The following is a 12,992-nucleotide window of genomic DNA, read 5'->3' as shown; positions in this document are numbered from 1 at the left end:
TGAGGGGTGTGGGGTTTATCAGAGTGTTCCAGTGAGGGGTGTGGGATATATCAGAGTGTTACAGTGAGGGGTGTGGGGTTTATCAGAGTGTTCCAGTGAGGGGTGTGGGATATATCAGAGTGTTACAGTGAGGGGTGTGGGGTATATCAGAGTGTTACAGTGAGGGGTGTGGGGTATATCAGAGTGTTCCAGTGAGGGGTGTGGGATATATCAGTGTGTTACAGAGAGGGGTGTGGGATATATCAGAGTGTTACAGTGAGGGGTGTGGGGTATATCAGAGTGTTACAGTGAGGGGTGTGGGGTATATCAGTGTGTTACAGAGAGGGGTGTGGGATATATCAGAGTGTTACAGTGAGGGGTGTGGGGTATATCAGAGTGTTACAGTCAGGGATGTGGGGTATATCAGAGTGTTACAGTGAGGGTTGTGGGATATATCAGTGTGTTACAGAGAGGGTTGTGGGATATATCAGAGTGTTACAGTGAGGGGTGTGGGGTATATCAGAGTGTTCCAGTGAGGGATGTGGGGTATATCAGAGTGTGACAGTGAGGGGTGTGGGGTATATCAGAGTGTGACAGTGAGGGATGTGGGGTATATCAGAGTGTGACAGTGAGGGATGTGGGGTATATCAGAGTGTTCCAGTGAGGGATGTGGGGTATATCAGAGTGTGACAGTGAGGGGTGTGGGGTATATCAGAGTGTGACAGTGAGGGATGTGGGGTATATCAGAGTGTGACAGTGAGGGATGTGGGGTATATCAGAGTGTTCCAGTGAGGGATGTGGGGTATATCAGAGTGTGACAGTCAGGGATGTGGGGTATATCAGAGTGTGACAGTGAGGGGTGTGGGGTATATCAGAGTGTTACAGTGGGGGGTGTGGGGTATATCAGAGTGTTACAGTGAGGGGTGTGGGGTATATCAGAGTGTTCCAGTGAGGGATGTGGGGTATATCAGAGTGTTACAGTGAGGGATGTGGGGTATATCAGAGTGTTACAGTGAGGGGTGTGGGGTATATCAGAGTGTTACAGTGAGGGGTGTGGGGTATATCAGAGTGTTCCAGTGAGGGATGTGGGGTATATCAGAGTGTGACAGTCAGGGATGTGGGGTATATCAGAGTGTGACAGTGAGGGGTGTGGGGTATATCAGAGTGTTACAGTGAGGGGTGTGGGGTATATCAGAGTGTTCCAGTGAGGGATGTGGGGTATATCAGAGTGTTACAGTGAGGGATGTGGGGTATATCAGAGTGTTACAGTGAGGGATGTGGGGTATATCAGAGTGTGACAGTCAGGGATGTGGGGTATATCAGAGTGTGACAGTGAGGGATGTGGGGTATATCAGAGTGTGACAGTCAGGGATGTGGGGTATATCATAGTGTTACAGTGAGGGGTGTGGGGTATATCAGAGTGTTCCAGTGAGGGATGTGGGGTATATCAGAGTGTTACAGTGAGGAATGTGGGATATATCAGAGTGTTACAGTGAGGGGTGTGGGGTATATCAGAGTGTTCCAGTGAGGGATGTGGGGTATATCAGAGTGTTACAGTGAGGGGTGTGTGGTATATCAGAGTGTTACAGTGAGGGGTGTGGGGTATATCAGAGTGTGACAGTGAGGGATGTGGGATATATCAGAGTGTTACAGTGAGGGGTGTGGGGTATATCAGAGTGTTACAGTGAGGGGTGTGGGATATATCAGAGTGTGACAGTGAGGGATGTGGGGTATATCAGAGTGTTACAGTGAGGGATGTGGGGTATATCAGAGTGTTACAGTGAGGGATGTGGGGTATATCAGAGTGTGACAGTGAGGGATGTGGGGTATATCAGAGTGTTACAGTGAGGGATGTGGGGTATATCAGAGTGTGACAGTGAGGGGTGTGGGGTATATCAGAGTGTGACAGTCAGGGATGTGGGGTATATCAGAGTGTGACAGTGAGGGGTGTGGGGTATATCAGAGTGTGACAGTCAGGGATGTGGGGTATATCAGAGTGTGACAGTGAGGGATGTGGGGTATATCAGAGTGTGACAGTCAGGGATGTGGGGTATATCAGAGTGTGACAGTCAGGGATGTGGGGTATATCAGAGTGTGACAGTGAGGGATGTGGGGTATATCAGAGTGTTACAGTGAGGGGTGTGGGGTATATCAGAGTGTTCCAGTGAGGGGTGTGGGATATATCCGAGTGTTAAGGTGAGGGGTGTGAGGTATATCAGTGTGTTACAGTGAGGGGTGTGCGATATATCAGTGCGTGACACTGAGGGGTGTGGGGTATATCAGCGTGTTACTGTGAGAGATGTGGGGTATATCAGAGTGTTACAGTGAGGGGTGTGGGGTATATCAGAGTGTTACAGTGAGGGGTGTGGGGTATATCAGAGTGTTCCAGTGAGGGATGTGGGGTATATCAGAGTGTGACAGTCAGGGATGTGGGGTATATCAGAGTGTGACAGTGAGGGGTGTGGGGTATATCAGAGTGTTACAGTGAGGGGTGTGGGGTATATCAGAGTGTTCCAGTGAGGGATGTGGGGTATATCAGAGTGTTACAGTGAGGGATGTGGGGTATATCAGAGTGTTACAGTGAGGGGTGTGGGGTATATCAGAGTGTGACAGTCAGGGATGTGGGGTATATCAGAGTGTGACAGTGAGGGATGTGGGGTATATCAGAGTGTGACAGTCAGGGATGTGGGGTATATCAGAGTGTTACAGTGAGGGGTGTGGGGTATATCAGAGTGTTACAGTGAGGGATGTGGGATATATCAGAGTGTTACAGTGAGGGGTGTGGGGTATATCAGAGTGTTCCAGTGAGGGATGTGGGGTATATCAGAGTGTTACAGTGAGGGATGTGGGATATATCATAGTGTTACAGTGAGGGGTGTGGGGTATATCAGAGTGTTCCAGTGAGGGATGTGGGGTATATCAGAGTGTTACAGTGAGGGATGTGGGATATATCAGAGTGTTACAGTGAGGGGTGTGGGGTATATCAGAGTGTTCCAGTGAGGGATGTGGGGTATATCAGAGTGTTACAGTGAGGGGTGTGGGGTATATCAGAGTGTTACAGTGAGGGATGTGGGGTATATCAGAGTGTTACAGTGAGGGATGTGGGGTATATCAGAGTGTTACAGTGAGGGATGTGGGGTATATCAGAGTGTGACAGTGAGGGATGTGGAGTATATCAGAGTGTTACAGTGAGGGATGTGGGGTATATCAGAGTGTTACAGTGAGGGATGTGGGGTATATCAGAGTGTGACAGTCAGGGATGTGGGGTATATCAGAGTGTGACAGTGAGGGATGTGGGGTATATCAGAGTGTGACAGTGAGGGGTGTGGGGTATATCAGAGTGTGACAGTCAGGGGTGTGGGGTATATCAGAGTGTGACAGTCAGGGATGTGGGGTATATCAGAGTGTGACAGTCAGGGATGTGGGGTATATCAGAGTGTGACAGTCAGGGATGTGGGGTATATCAGAGTGTGACAGTGAGGGATGTGGGGTATATCAGAGTGTTACAGTGAGGGGTGTGGGATATATCCGAGTGTTAAGGTGAGGGGTGTGAGGTATATCAGTGTGTTACAGTGAGGGGTGTGCGATATATCAGTGCGTGACACTGAGGGGTGTGGGGAATATCAGCGTGTTACTGTGAGAGATGTGGGGTATATGAGAATGCTACAGTGAGGGATGTGGGATGTTTCAGAGTGTTACAGTGAGGGATGTGTGGTATATCAGAGTGTTACAACAAGGGGTTGGGGTATATCAGAGAGTGTTACAGTGAGGGGTCTGGGATATATCAGAGTTTTGCAGTGGGGGTGTGGGCGATATCAGAGTGTTACAGTGAGGGGTGTGGGGTATATAAGAGTGTTACAGTGAGGGGTGTGGGGTATCTAAGAGTGTTACAGTGAGGGGTGTGGGATATATCAGAGTGTTTCAGTGAGGGGTGTGGGGTATATCAGAGTGTTACTGTGAGGGATGTGAGTTATATTAGAGTGTTACTGTGAGGGGTGTGGGGTATATCAGAGTGTTACAGTGAGGGATGTGGGGTATATCAGAGTGTTACAGTGAGGGATGTGGGGTATATCAGAGTGTTACAGTTTGGGATATGGGGTATATCAGATTGTTACAGTGAGGGGTGTGGGGTATATAAGAGTGTTACAGTGAGGGGTGTGGGGTATCTAAGAGTGTTACAGTGAGGGGTGTGGGATATATCAGAGTGTTACTGTGAGGGATGTGAGTTATATTAGAGTGTTACTGTGAGGGGTGTGGGGTATATCAGAGTGTTACAGTGAGGGATGTGGGGTATATCAGAGTGTTACAGTGAGGGATGTGGGGTATATCAGAGTGTTACAGTTTGGGATATGGGGTATATCAGAGTGTTACAGTGAGGGGTGTGGGATATATCAGAGTGTTACAGTGAGGGATGTGGGGTATATCAGAGTGTAACAGTGAGGAGTGTGGAGTATATCAGTGTTACAGTGAGGGGTGTGGGATATATCAGAGTGTAACAGTGAGGAGTGTGGAGTATATCAGAGTGTTACAGTGAGGGGTGTGGGGTATATCAGAGTGTAACAGTGAGGAGTGTGGAGTATATCAGAGTGTTGCAGTGAGGGGTGTGGGTTATATCAGAGTGTTACAGTGAGGGGTGTGGGGTATATCAGAGTGTAACAGTGAGGAGTGTGGAGTATATCAGTGTTACAGTGAGGGGTGTGGAGTATATCAGAGTGTTACAGTGATGGGTGTGGAGTATATCAGTGTTACAGTGAGGGGTGTGGGATATATCAGAGTGTTACAGTGAGGGATGTGGGGTATATCAGAGTGTAACAGTGAGGAGTGTGGAGTATATCAGTGTTACAGTGAGGGGTGTGGGATATATCAGAGTGTAACAGTGAGGAGTGTGGAGTATATCAGAGTGTTACAGTGAGGGGTGTGGGGTATATCAGAGTGTAACAGTGAGGAGTGTGGAGTATATCAGAGTGTTGCAGTGAGGGGTGTGGGTTATATCAGAGTGTTACAGTGAGGGGTGTGGGGTATATCAGAGTGTTACAGTGAGGGGTGTGGGTTATATCAGAGTGTTACAGTGAGGGGTGTGGTGTATATCAGTGTGTTATCGTGAGGTGTGTGGAGTATATCAGTGTTACAGTGAGGGGTGTGGGATATATCAGAGTGTAACAGTGAGGGATGTGGGGTATATCAGAGTGTAACAGTGAGGAGTGTGGAGTATATCAGTGTTACAGTGAGGGGTGTGGGATATATCAGAGTGTAACAGTGAGGAGTGTGGAGTATATCAGAGTGTTACAGTGAGGGATGTGGGGTATATCAGCGTGTTGATGTGAGGGTTGTGGGGTTTATCAGAGTGTTACAGTGAGGTGTGTGGGATATATTAGAGTGTTACAGTGAGGGATGTGGGGTATATCAGAGTGTTACTGTGAGGGGTGTGGGGTATATCAGAGTGTTACATTCAGGGGTGTGGGGTATATCAGAGTGTTACAGTGAGGGGTTTGGGCTATATCAGAGTGTTACAGTGAGGGGTGTGGGGTATATCAGTGTTACAGTGAGGGGTGTGGGGTATATCAGAGTGTTACAGTGAGGGGTGTGGGGTATATCAGTGTGTTACCGTGAGGTGTGTAGTATATATCAGAGTGTTACAACCAGGGGTGTGGGATATATCAGAGTGTTACAGTGAGGGGTGAGGGGTATATCAGAGTGTTACAGTGAGGGGTGTGGGGTATATCAGAGTGTTACAGTGAGTGGTGTGGGGTATATCAGAGTGTTACAGTGAGGGGTGTGGGGTATATCAGAGTGTTACAGTGAGGGGTGTGGGGTATATCAGTGTGTTACCGTGAGGTGTGTGGTATATATCAGAGTGTTACAACCAGGGGTGTGGGGTATATCAGAGTGTTACAGTGAGGGGTGTGGGGTATATCAGAGTGTTACAGTGAGGGGTGTGGGGTATATCAGTGTGTTACAGTGAGGCTTGTGTGCGGGTGAAGAATTTGGATACTGACCATATTTCGTAGGTTAAAAGCATTTTGACACCTCTTTGAAACTCGGAGCCTCTTTGCATCTGCTGTGTGCAATCAAAATTCCTTTTCAAAAGCTAAGTGTTCAGTGGGGAGCGAAGTCTCTCCTTCGATTCAGTTGACATGCGGAATGGTAATTTGATCTGCGCTTCATCAATTTCTCACCTCAGACAGAATCTGGCTTGTGGTCATGAACGCACGATTGTGCTTGTGTGAATGGGAGCTGTTGGCTTCCTTGGGTGCTCTCCAGTCCCTTGTGTTTGTTATTAAGTAGGTGCGGAAGTTGGTTCTCTATATTTCTCTCAATGCCTGCTGCAAAGCTGCCATTCAGTGAAGTTTTGTTATTTTGTCAAGCATCTTCCAGTTGCCTATTATTAGCAATAATTGCCCCTTATTTCAGTTCCAGTGCCTCTTTTGATTCCTTTCAATCCGGTTCCAAAATCCTTGCAGGCCGTGCAAGTCGTTTTCTCAAACGTGAGGCGAGACCTTCGGGAGGGGGCGGCAGTTGGCAACTGGAGAAATAAAAGACCCTTGATGCCACATTGTGAGAAAATATGATTGGTGTGGAACACAGACTGTTTGAAGATCGATCGAATTCGAATCCTCACTGGCGAAGGAGAGATTATCTGGTGTTGCCCCTTTAATTCTCTTAAAGGGGCCATGTCATTGTCTGAGGGAGAGTTCTATTGCACGCAATCTTCACTCCAATATTAGTGCAATCTTGGGATAAGGACCCCTCAACGTTTCTTGTCATCCCAAGTGCTTGTTTCTGAGAATGCCCTTGACTCTGAAAAAGTCAATGAAATGATGCACCCAAATTGATACCATCACACCCGCCCACGGAATCAGAACGTCGCTCGCTCGGGGACGAGCTGCTGCAGAGTGGTCGATGTTGGCACTGGTTTCAACTCCAACTCTTTTTTAAATGGAAATCCTGCCTCTATCTGTTATTTCTATCAAGGAGTGTCAATTTATCAGCCCCTTTTGGTGAATATCTTGACGCCTCAGCAGGGACGCCACCTTTGGCTGCTTGGCTTCCTTGAGGTGTGATCAAATGATTGCCTGCCCCGCCTCCATACTCCTGCCATTGGCCAGCCGTCACATCCATCCTCGCAGCGGCCCGCCTTCCGCCGGTCAACTTGCAAGCCAATTGGACGATTCTTGGCTTCCACTCAAAAACCAGCCTCTTTTCCTTGTCTTGCTTATTTTTATAACTAATAGCAGGGAGCTTCGATGGGGGACAATTTATGGGGAGCTTTACTCTGTATCTAACCCCCATGCTGTACCTGTCCTGGGGAGTGTTTGATTGGGGACAGTGTAGAGGGAGCTTTACTCTGTATCTAACCCCCGTGCTGTACCTGTCCTGGGGAGTGTTTGATGGGGGACAGTGTCGAGGGAGCTTTACTCTGTATCTAACCCCCGTACTGTACCTGTCCTGGGAGTGTTTGATGGGGACAGTGTAGAGGGAGCTGATTCAAGAGGTTATTTGAGACAGTAAGATTGGTGTGCATGCAGCTCGAAATGTTTTTGAGGAAGATGTATTTTGAGATTTGAAACCAGATTGTCTTCAGTGCCTCCTGTGAAGAAGATAATTGATGTGTCAGTTTGCGACTCGGCAGGGCTGTTACTCCAGAAGGTTCTTGAAATGCTTTGCTAAAATGGAAGGCAAACTGTCAGGATCTGGTTTCCAAAGGCTACTGCTGCATTTAGAACTGTTTTGTTATGATAAGGATCTCTCTGTCACGTGCAACCTCCAATCTCTTTTTATCCATCACAACCCTTTTCGTCCCTCGCTGATACAATAGTGCTATGAATGTTGCTCATTACTGTTTTGTTGGCTGTCACATCGCCCGACTGCGCTTCTGTCTCAGCTCATCTGCTGCTGAAACCCTCATCCATGCCTTCACTACCTCTAGACTTGACTATTCCAGCACACTCCTGTCCGGACTCCCACAGTTCACCCTCCGTAACCTCCATCTCATCCAAAACTCCGCTGCCCCCGTGCCCTAACACGCACCAAGTCCCGTTCACCCATCACCTCCTCCCCCCCCCCCCCCCGCTGTGCTCGCTGACCTGCACTGGCTCCCGGTCCGACAACGCCTCTCGGTTTTAAAATTCTCATCCTTGTTTTCAAATCCCTCCATGGCCTCCATGCCCCCCTCCCTAACTCTGTCACCTCCTCCAGCCCCGACAACCCTCCGAGATCTCTGCGCTCCTCCATTTCCGCCCTCTTGTCCATCCCCCGATTCCCATCGCTCCACCATTGACGGCCGTGCCTTCAGCTGCCCGGGGGGCCCTAAGCTCTGGAACTCCCTCCCTAAACCTCTCCGCCTCTCTCTCTCTCTCCTTCTTTAAGACATCTTTGGCTAACCTTTTGCCTAATATGAGTTGTCTAAGTTTGCTTTGTAACACTCCCGTCAAGGGCTGTGGGATGTTTTATTAAGTTCAAAGGTGTCATTATAGACACAAGTTGTCATTTTCCAAAGTTAGAGGGTTCTCCTCTGTCCTCTATCTTCTCAGAACCTTCTCTCTCTCTCTCCTTCCTGCCACTCCTGTTCCCTGCCCCCTTTAAGCATACAGCATTCTCCCATCACACCTTCACCGCCTAAGTCCCATCTCCGACTCCCACTTACTGATCCTTCCGTCCCCACCTGTCACAGATCTTGAGTGCCCAGCTAATCCCATTATAATTAACATCACCAACTGTCTCTCTCCTTCGGGTCGATCCCTAAATTATTTCATACTGCTGTCGTTAGTTCCCTTTTCAAAAAACACACGACTTTTAACCCCTCCATCTTCGACGTCTGCTTTCTTTTCAAGATTCTGGAACATCATGTGCAGCCAATCTGTCATTTCCGTCTCACCCCCAATCTGTTCAAACCTCCGCAGTCCGTCCTGCCAACAGCAATGAAAACATCGGCTTCGCACATGACATCTCCTATCACTGCGAGTGTGGCTCACTGTCCTGCCTTGTTCCTTCTTCACCTCTCTGTTCATTTTCTCCCTTCGTTCTGCGTCGGCTGCACGGTTCCTCTGTTGGCACTGTTAATTCGTCTTTCCCCGCGTCGTAGAATCATTATGGCACAGACGGAGGCCGTTCTGCCCATTGAATCCACGCCGACTCTCCGTAGAGCAATCAAGTCGATCCCATTTCCCCCGCACCGCGTCTGACATGGGCGCTTTTGATGCTGACTGCATTCCTAGCATGGAACGTGTTAATTTGCCAGCGTTAACCTACGTGCCTAAATTGGGAGAGAGGAACGGAAGAATCTAGGTGTACAGATACACAAATCACTTTAAGGCGGGACGCAAGATAAGGCCATTAAAAAAAAGCAAACAAAACACCCAGGTTCATTTCCGGAAGAACGGAATTGAAAAGCAGAGAATCTGTGTCGAACCTGTATAGAAACTTGGTTAGATCACACTTGGAGGGCAGTGAGCAGTTCTGGTCTCCAATATAAGGCAGGTCAAGGACACACTGGAGAAGGTGCAAAAAAGATTTACTAGAATAATACCAGAACTGAGAGATTATACCTATCAGGAAAGTTTGAACAGGCTGGGGATCTTTTCTCTAGAAAAGAGATGACTGATGGGGTGACCTGATAGAGGTCTTTGAGATTGTGAATGGGGTTCGATAGGGTAGATGTAGAGAAGGTGTTTCCATTTGCAGTGGAGACCAGAACTAGAGACCATCAGTATACAATAGTCACTAATAAATCCAATCGGGAATTCGGGAGAAACTCCTTTCCCCGGAGAGTGGGGAGAATGTGGAACTCGCTCCCACAGGGAGTGGTCGAGGTGAATAGTATCGATTCATTTAAGGGGGAAGCTGGATAAACACGTGAGGGAGGAAGGAATAGAAGGAGATGTTGATGGGGTGAGATGGAGAGGGGGATGGGAGGAGGCTCGTGTGGAGCAGAAGCACCAGCACGGAGCAGATGGGCCGAATGGCCTGTTTCTGTGCTGTAAACACTTCGTAATCCTTTGCTATATTCCCGTAGCCCTGCAAGTTTATTTTCCTCAAGTGCCCATCCAGTTTCTGTTTGAAATCATTCATGGTCTCCGCTTCCACCACCCTCGTCGGCAGCGAGTTCCAGGTCATTACCACTCGCTGTGTAAAAAAAGTTCTTCCTTACACCCTCCCGGCATCTCGTGCCCAAAATCTTCAACCTGTGTTCCCTCGTCCTTGTACCGTTAGTTAATGGGAACAGTTTGTCTAATTTATTGAAACCTGTCATAATCTTGTACACCTCTATCAAATCTCCCCTCAATCTCCTTTGCTCCAAGGAGAACAACCCCAGCCTCTCCAAACTAACCTTGTAACTAAAATCCCCCATCCCTGGAACCATTCTGGTCAATCTCTGCACCCTCTCAAGGACCCTCACATCCTTCCTGTAGTGTGGTGACCAGAATGGGACACAGTACTCCAGTTGGGGCCTAACCAGAGCTTTATAAAGGGTTCAGCTTAACCTCCCTGCTTTCACTTGTATTTCTGTAGATCTAGCCGCACTCTCCAAATATCTATCCATCTTAAGACCTGGAAAAGCCAAAATCTCCCAAGTCAAAGCCAAGAGACACTCTGGACTCAAATCCACCCGTGTTCCTTGGTCATTCCTTCCCAAATTTTCTCTCCTACTCTTTTCCCACTGTGTAACTCTCCGCCTAGCTTTTAATGAGAAGACAAGTTGTGGGGGGGGGGGGGGGGTTAGGAAAAATAAATACAACCCCCCATCCCGCTCACTTTCTGTTGGTTAAGAGTCCTTCATGAAAATGGCTCATTTCAGTCGACAAAACCAGCCAAAATGCTAGTCTCAAATTGGCACACTCTTAGCCAGAGAGGCAAGGAGGGGCGTCTATCAGGGGGAGCCTGGAAAAGTTACTCCGGTGCGGCAGTAACTTGCCGAGATTGGGGCTAAGGGCCTGTTCTCAGGGCAGAGTACCGGCACCTGTGCTCGTACCGAAGTCACGCTCGGCCTGGTATGGGACTTGCCGGGTGTTGGTCCTGCTGACCCAGAATGGGGGCATTTTCCACTCAGGTTCTTCAACGTGGTCAGCAGGGAGAACAAATGCCCGTTTTTTTTTTGCCAGCTGTCTCATTTGTCAGCGCACAATATCTCTCAGGATTGCATTTTAAAAGAGAATGGCATTCATTAAGGCCTAGGCTGTGTGTCATTAAGATAGATGGATTTTTTGGGTGCATCTAACTGGTATCTATTGAACGTGAGGCTATCTTGCTTTAAGATCAATGTTGCTTTGTAATAAACCATTTTTGCTGCCTACAATGTCATTAATCACCTTCAAATCCTATTTAAAGGCAATATTGAAGTCAGGATTTTGGGACAAAGTCTTAAGGGGTCTAATTCCTGCCCATCTGCCCTTTTCTCTGCCTGTGGTTCCATCAAATGCCACCTTAACCAGGAATACACACACTGAGGAGTGGCCTTTTTCCCCCCACTTCCATTTGTTTTTTATTCCTTCGTGGGATGTGGGCGTCGCTGGCCAGGCCCAGCATTTATTGCCCGTCCCTAATCGCCCTTGAGAAGGTGGTTGGTGAGCCGCCATCTTGAACCACTGCAGTCCGTGTGGGGTAGGTAGACCCACAGTGCTGTTAGGGAGGGAGCTCCAGGATTTTGACCCAGCGACAGTGAAGGAACGGCCGATATAGTTCCAAGTCAGGGTGGTGTGTGGTCCGTCGCTGGCATGACACCCACATCATCGGTATGGAGGCCAATCGAAAACCCATTTGAGGCACATTTTACGAACAGGCTCAATGGGTTTTTCTTCTGAAGAGAGAGCAGTTGAGGGGGCTTGGTGCTGATACGTGAAACCAGGATGGGCTTGATGGGCCTAAAGGCCTCCTTCTGTTCAAATGATAGAAACTGATGGCCATTCAGCCCGTCATGCCAGTGCTGGCCCTTTGAAAGAGCAGCCCTGTTTAGTCCCACTCCTCCCGCTTTTTGTCCGTAACCCTGTACGTTCCTCATTCTCCAACTTCCGTTGCCTTTTCAGTTCGAGCGTTCCACATCCCGACAACTCTCTGAGTGAAAACACTTCTCCTCATCTGCCCCCTAGATCTTTTGCCAATGATTTTAAATCTCCGACCTCCGGTTATTGACCCCCTCGCCCGAGGGAATAGTTTTCCCTCTCTCTACTCTATCAAAACCTCTCATCGTCTTGTAAACCTCTATCCACCTTCTCCGTTCCGGGGAAAACAGTCCAAACGTTTCCGACCTCTCCTCGTAACTGAAGTCCCTCATTCCGGGTAACCTCCTGGTAAACCCTCCTCTGTACCCTTTCTGAGGCCTTGACATCTTCCCTGAAGTGCGGGGCCCAGAATTGTCCACAGTACTCCAGCTGAGGCCTAACCAGGGATTTCGAAAGTTCTAGCACGTTCCTAAAAATTCCTCTTTTCCTCAATGGAGAATGAGACCAAATTAATAGGATGTGAGTGCAGTGATACTGCATTCCTAAACCAGAAAGCACGACAAAGAGATAATCTTTGGGCACTGAGGGAATCAAAGAATAGGGCGGGAAAGTGGAGTTGAGAAAGAAGATCGGCCATGATCGTGTTGAATGGCGGAGCAGGCTCGAAGGGCCGAATGGCCTGCTCGTGCTCCTGTTTCTCATGGTCGTACTTACTTACGGTCGAAAGAACTTCCCCATTTTATATTCACAGAAGATTGTTAAAAAAAAAGTAGGCAATCTTCCTTCTCCCTGCCTCATTCATCTCTGGTCACCAGAATTCATGACACTGCCTCCTTCTTTCTGGGAAACAACTTGCCCACTTATATTAGCAGTTTCCTGTAGAAAACTATTGCAAGGCACATCATGGGGAGGCCTTGGCAAATGGTGGATGATTGTCGCGTAAGAGTTTGGAAGGGTTCATGTTTGGGACCGCGTGACTGGCACAGATACGATGGGCTGAAGGGCCTGTTTCTCTGCTGCACAACTCTATGACCTCCCACTATGATGATAAAGGAGATCACATGAGGGAGCGACGTG

The 12,992-nt window shown here is 48.4% G+C and overlaps 1 protein-coding gene across 1 annotated transcript in view; it reads left to right on the top strand.

Annotated features, from left to right (window-relative positions):
• Window positions 1-12,992, top strand: part of LOC137355989 (neurexin-2-like) — a 1,490,911-nt gene that overhangs the window by 523,431 nt on the left and 954,488 nt on the right. The window lies entirely within an intron of this gene.

This window comes from Heterodontus francisci, chromosome 44, assembly GCF_036365525.1.
Source record: "Heterodontus francisci isolate sHetFra1 chromosome 44, sHetFra1.hap1, whole genome shotgun sequence".
Taxonomy (NCBI): domain Eukaryota; kingdom Metazoa; phylum Chordata; class Chondrichthyes; order Heterodontiformes; family Heterodontidae; genus Heterodontus; species Heterodontus francisci.
Note: the sequence above shows the minus strand (reverse complement) of the source record. Positions and strands in the feature narration are given on the sequence as shown.